Raw genomic sequence first — 7,128 nt, 5'->3', positions numbered from 1 at the left:
TATCATATCAAAGGAAGAGTTAAATTAAAACACTAAAATATAAAACACCTAGCTTGAGCATATATGCCTAACTTGATCCTAATGTTCATGGCTGCAGGCATAAACAAAAAGGACCCATAGTTGCAGAATGTATAAGCAACCTAACCAACCAACCAACGTGCGAATCAATGTCAAAAATCAAACAAAGTAAACCAACAAAATGAACACAGCAAAATGCAACCCAATGAATCAACTAAGCACCACAAAAAACACCATTAGAAAATACTAAAAACATAGTTCTAAAAGGTACCCAACTACCCCTAAACAATTTTGAGAGTATGGATACAACCGAGACAGAAATGGAAATTTCTTGCAAGAAGAAAAAAAAAACAGGTTATCTAGCATTTTTCTATAAAAAGCCACAAGCCTTACAAAAAGGCCACAAGCCACAAGCCACCACAAATCTTAATGCTCCCCCTAACCTAATCCAACCTATTAGGAAAGGATTGGTGACCCTCAAAGGCCACTAAGTTCCCTTTCCAACCCCACATGTAGTAGATGATAATAATAATGAATTGATGTACTTAATCAACAAACATAACCACAAATGACTGCTAATCGTACACAAGACAGAAGCTTCAACGGGCTTAGATACCAAACTTGATGTAGGATTTTTAGCAATTTCGGCACTAAAACACTAGGCAATCACACCTACACTTTCGTAAGCAGTCACACTTAGGTAGGAGATAGCAATCACGCTTGAAAAAAGTTGGAATCCTATTGAAATCTATCAATATTATCGACTACAATAAAACCAGTATCTAGGCTATTTCTAAATCCTTTCGTATAAAGACTAGGAATTCTAATAACAAAAAAATAAGTACTTTAAGAACTTCTAAGACAATTCTAGTCTCTTATGACAATCAATTATGCATCTGTACACAAAATGTGGCAGCAAAGGTTTTAGGAACCCAAAACAGTAGATATACAGGGCATTTATGAGCTCAATTTAGTTCAGTGATAGTGGATGTCCATGATGTGCATTTTATGGTCTGTGTGTAGATATATGCATGCATATCCATTATACACACATTATATCTATTATATTAATAAGTTAACAGAGTGGAAGCTTGCAAAAGCCAGTAAGTTTGAAGCTTGTAAAACCAATAGCTTCTCAATTCAAGATCATTTAGCATTGAATTAAATAGCAATTTTCCCTAATTCAAAATCAATTTTCACATCCAACATAATTTCCTGAAATACAGTTGAATTAAAAAGAAATTTTCCCTAACAATGGCCACCGTTGTCATGCTAACTGTATTTTTTACATGAATTTATGCCCTATACGTGCATCCAAACCCAGTTCAAAACCAAACCCAGTTCAAAACCAAACCAACAAACCTAAAAAAGCAACAATAATAATGATTACAGATACAGGAAAATCTAACAGAGAAAAACTTAAGAAGCCACACTCAAATCAGAGTAAACGCACGATCAATACTTAACTCAGATTACATGCAAAGGGAAAAAACGAATATTTGATCTCAGCATTTAGAAATTACCTTAATAAGTTTCTAATCCTTGAACTCTGAAGATGGATTGGGTTGAGCTTCGGCTATGGCGAGAGTGAAAGGTGTGGGTTTGGGTATGGGTTTGGATTGAGCTTCAATCCAGCGTCGACTGACCGATTTGGTTTGGGTTCGGGTAAAAATAGGAGAACTTGAATATTCGTTGAACTTGGGAAGGCTCTACTGAACGGACTGAGGGTGGCTACTGATCGGACGGAGGAAGGAGAGAAGCTGTAGAGGAAGGAAGACACACAAACTGTTTTAGAGACGTTACATTCGAAGTGTTTCATATTCTGCACATAATCGGATTCTGTAATTACCGAGTTACAACAGTTACGCGGGAATATTTTATTTCCAAAAAGCCACGCTGGATTGCCAGTGTGGCAAGAACCAGCATAAAACTCGGCTTTTGGATATCCGAGTAAAGTAGTAACTCGGCTTTAAATTACCGAGTATTGAAACAGGGGCACGCCCCTATATAGTTTCAAAACAGGGGCATAACGCCAAATATTTTTGCCCAAGGGCAAAAGGCCAGATAGTCCCAATATCAAATGTTAAAAATCACATTTTAAAATGTTAGGTACCAGTTTAATTAATACATAGTTAAATGTAAGAGACCAAACTGATAATTAACCTTTTTTAATGGTAATTCATAACTCAAATTTTCCATCCCTTCCTGTCTGCGTTTCTCTGTGTGTGCGCGTGTTTTGGAGTAACAATTTTACAGTTAACATGATGGGTTAGGCAGCAGAGGGAAAATTGACTCCTCCCTCCCCCCTCCCCCTCCTCACTCTTTTCTGTTATTAACATTTCCTTCCAAAACACTACTTGTTTAAATAAATTTGTACAGGGGAAGTGTTATGGAGTTTGAGTGCATTTGAATTCTCTTCAAAATCAACTAAAGTCCGTAGCCTCCAATATTTCTGTTCCTAGAATTAATTTGTTAAATCTTAAATCTTCTTGTACTCCATTCTTATTGTATTTAAATTTCAAAGAGAGAGCACTCAAAATACCCATACATCCTTGACTTTAAATTCCTGGTTGGACTAGGAACTAAGGCAAGGAGGTTTTGTAGTGACAATGTGACCTGCCTGTTGACGTCTACATCAACAGACACTGGATAATATTGTTTCTCATATGATGTGAGTAAATTGCCAGTTGTCCAGGCATTGCAGGTCAAGAGCCAATATTTACAGAATTTTGTACGTTATGCTTGAGAGGACCTGTATACATTGAGTATAATTTGGCCTTCCTTATTCCTTTTTAATAATATTTTCTTTCTCATATGATGTGAGTAAATTGCTAGTTGTCCAGGCATTGCAGGTCAAGAGCCAAATATTTACAGAATTTTGTACGTTATGCTTGAGAGGACCTGTATACATTGAGTATAATTGGGCCTTCCTTATTCCTTTTAATAATATTTCTTTCTTACCTATCAAAAAAAAAAAAAAATTGGTCCTCCTTGGCTTTCCTTAATTAATTATTGGTTATCAGGAGAGGGAAAAAAGGACACTAATGTTAACAGAAATATACAAAGATGTAATAACAAAATTTAATCGGAGAATAAGTTGTTTCCTATTCTTCTTTTCTCTCTTCCCTAAAGTCCACTTACCCAGTTTGTAAGCTTCTTTTTCATATTATCTAAATGTATGCTGTGGGTTGAGGGTGAATTTTTCTATACATTTTTGCCCATAGCCCATATGTTATTTTTGTGTAATGACTTTCTGTCATCTGTGGAAACAGGTCAGAGAGCTTTTGGTTGATGATCCTGGAAACTTTGAATGTGTAGACATGGAAAGGGAACTTCAAGAGGTGTTTCTTTGCTTATGATTGTTCTCTCTCAATTTTTTCATTTTCTATCCCTTATAAATTTTGCTTAGAAATACACATATTATTCTTATAATCCTATTGTGGACGACTAAATTTCTCGGTTCGAAATAAGTCAAACAAGTAAAGATAGTGTCACAAATGTGAATTTGTATTGAATATATGTGTGGTACAATTCTCTGTAGTTACAAAAGAGTGATCCTCTGATTCGATCTCCTTGAAAGATTTGTTAATTGGATTTGTGGTAATGTGATTTTCACTTGAACACAAAGTATCCTTCAATTTGGTTGAAGGATGGATCGAAGATTGTTGAAACGGAATTACAATGAATCTCTGGCTATGAGCTTGTTAGAAATCCTTTGTTCTTCACGTTCTTCGTGTTCTTCGTGTGTTCTTCGTGTTCTTGGTGCGTTCTTCGTCTTCGAAGGTTTGTGGTGGAAGTATTCGGGGCTTTAGAGGCTTGAATCCTTAGAGCTTCGCTGATTTATGATTTGTTGAGGTTTCTAGAGGCTTTTGAGCTTGATTCCAGTGAACTTTGAGATTTAGGAATATGATTTGGATGATTCCTCTTCGAATGTTCTTCGTACTTGAAGGTTTATGGTGGAAGTTATTTGGGCTTTAGAGGCTTGATCCGTAGAGCTTCGCTGATTTGTGGTTTGTTGAGGTTTCTGGAGGCTTTGAGCTTGATTCCAGTGAACTTTGAGATCTAGGAATACGATTTGGATGATTCCTCTTTGAATGTTCTTGTATTCAAAGGTTTGTGGTGGAAGTTCTTCGGGGCTTTAGAGGCTTGATCCGTAGAGCTTCGCTGATTTGTGGTTGTTGAGGTTTCTGGAGGCTTTTGAGTTTGATTCCAGTGAACTTTGAGATCTAGGAATACGATTTGGATGATTCCTTTTTGAATGTTCTTGTATTCAAAGGTTTGTGGTGGAAGTTCTTCGGGCTTTAGAGGCTTGATCCGTAGAGCTTCGCTGATTTGTGATTTTTTGATGTTTCTGGAGGCTTTTGAGCTTGATTCCAGTAAACTTTTGGATCTAGGCGGATGATTTTCCTTCGAATGTTCTTCGTATTCGAAGTTGAAGTTCTTGAAGTTCTTGAAGTTCTTGGAGGCTTTAGAGCTTGGTTCCGGCAAAGCTTCTGGACTTCTGAGTGCTTCAAATGGCTTGGTGTCCTCTCCTAATCTCTTGATCTCCTCCTCAGATCCCTCAGGTTTGATCTCCTTCTCAGATCTCCTTTGAAATGCCTTAGGAAGGCTTCTATTTATAGGAGTTTAGGGGTAGGTAAGCGACACGTGGCGGAGTCTGATTGGTGACACATGGCAGAGCTTGATTGGTCCGCTTATGTCATCGCCTGCACATGCTGGAATGATTGTGTCATCGCTTACACGTGCGAAGCTGATTATGTCATCGCTTACACGTGCGATGATGTGTGATTGATTTTTTGCATGACACTTGGTAAATTTCTATTGGTTTCTGAGTAATGATAGCAAAACCTAGCAGCAATATGTGGCGTTTTGTAATTGGCTGTATTTTGTGGACTTGGTAGTGTGACGTGTCAGCTTGTGATAGGTCGGGAATTTTCCCTCTCTACACCTATCCTTGTATGTCACTTTTTGAATGATTGTCTTGAGAAACAGAGTCAGCCCCTTGTAAATTACTTATGGTCACATAACCAATTCCATATAATTTTAATTGGATGTCTAGTTTCTATGCAACTTTCTTTCTTTTACGTCTCCCTTCTCTCTTTTGAAGGAATCAAAATGTTGCTCAAACAAGCAACATCAGTTAACTTCTAATGGCACCTATGGAGGTTTATTTTCGTTTCTTGACTGAAAATGTGAGGATGGTTATTATGTTAAATAAAGTTCGTACACTCCAGAAATGGGAACTCTATGGAGAATCAGAAAGTTATTTGGATCTATATGTGGAAATTGAGAACTTCATCAAGATGCACATCACTTCTATCTTGGTTCTTGTGCAGGTGTGCTATGTTGTGATGGCCAGTCTGCTCTCTCTCTATCACCTCATTTCAGATGTTCACACTGAGATTCTAAAGTTCGAATGACGTTGATTTGCCCTTATGGTGTTACTGATAATATGGATATGCATTTTTTGTTGTTTAAATTTTGACGAAGAACTTCTTGCAACTGAAAAGCAAAATGATATTTCAGGATCAGATATTGGGACTAGCGGTAGGGCATCTCACTCTTTCTTTGCACACTCCTGGGAAACTAACGGTGTATAATACTAAGTTGAACAAAAATGTGCTTCCTATGTATTGTGATGAACTCAGAATACATAAACTTAACTGGACCCAAGTATTTTGAGACTAGCTTAGGCTAAAAAAGAATTATACACGTCTCCCTTCTGGTGCTTCCCATTTGGAAAATAGATATTACTTTGGTGTTTTGTTTTCTATATTGGATAAAAATATATATATATATATATATATTCATCCAAAAAGAAAGTTATGCCAGACGAGATAAATATGTAGCATTTAATTAAGAAAGCTTGCCTACCATTAGTTATTTAAAAATTACAAAATTGCATTGCAAAATTTTAGTATCTATGCAGTTGTATCTTGGGATCTTTAGTGAACTTCAAAATCATATACCAAATCTAATAAAGTTAATAGAGTTAAAATAAATCCACATTTACAAATATCAATTAAGGGTTTTTTTTTTTTTTTTGAAATTGCACAAAAGTAAAAGTATAATAATTTAAATTCCAATCTAGGTAGTTTCACTTTCAAATTCAATTCCTTGTGAACAAAAACGAGCCACTTATACAGGAGGCCGATTGCCACCGTTTTGTTGTTCTGCTGTGCCACGAGTCAAAGAAAATGCCTCACAAGCTGCTAAACGAATTGCTTCGAATTTCTGTTGGAGCCAGTCACGTGACTGACGAACAATTTGATAAATTGGTTGGTGCCAGCGACGCAATATCTCCACAGTTAGGATTGTGCATAAATTCACCATAAACCACCAGAAGGGAGACATGAGTAATCCAACAAGTAGCTCACAAGTAAGAATTCCAGAACCCACATAAGTGAGGTGAAATAAGGGAAGGTAGTCCGAGTTGTGAGGTTGTACATTTATCTTCGCATAGGCAATGCTGAATACAATTGCAGCCAAGATGAGAAGCAGGGTAATTGTAAAATGTGTTTTGAGTGGAGAGATGTCCAAGACTTGAAAGTGTAGTCCGACTAAGGTAGCAAGCAATGTTACGAGAAAGACAAAAGGTTGATGGAATGCTATAAGTGAACTGCGTTCTTCTCCACTGGCATTACTGATCACACAGACAGAAACAAGATTCATTCAGTTTTTTTTTTTTTTTTTTTTTTGCAAAGCATAATCAAAATCTTAAAAAAGTTACTTAAATTTTTTTTTCTCTTTGTGAAATCTACTAAAATTTTATCAAATTGAACTCTTAGATTTTTCCCTCAATCAACTATAACAATGAATGTGATACTAGGCCAAGAGATTAACAATTTATTAACATATTATTTTTTCCATTCTTAATGAATGAAACAATCTATTATCTATAATAGTTTAATACTTTAATGTTGTAAAAACCATTTCAAAACTCATTTCGGTATACTATGGTATCAGTTTATTCTGCCCTACATAAATACCATTTTTTTTAATCAATACCAATTACTAGGTAGTCCCAAGCAGTGCTTTGGGAATACCTAAAGCACAGGTCCAAAAAAGGAGCCTCAAAATCAATCCCAAATTCGCAATAAAAGAAAATAA

Source organism: Quercus suber, unplaced genomic scaffold (assembly GCF_002906115.3).
Source record: "Quercus suber isolate HL8 unplaced genomic scaffold, Cork oak 2.0 scaffold_288, whole genome shotgun sequence".
Lineage (NCBI taxonomy): Eukaryota > Viridiplantae > Streptophyta > Magnoliopsida > Fagales > Fagaceae > Quercus > Quercus suber.
The sequence above is the reverse complement of the archived record's forward strand: the minus strand, read 5'-3'. Positions refer to the sequence as shown.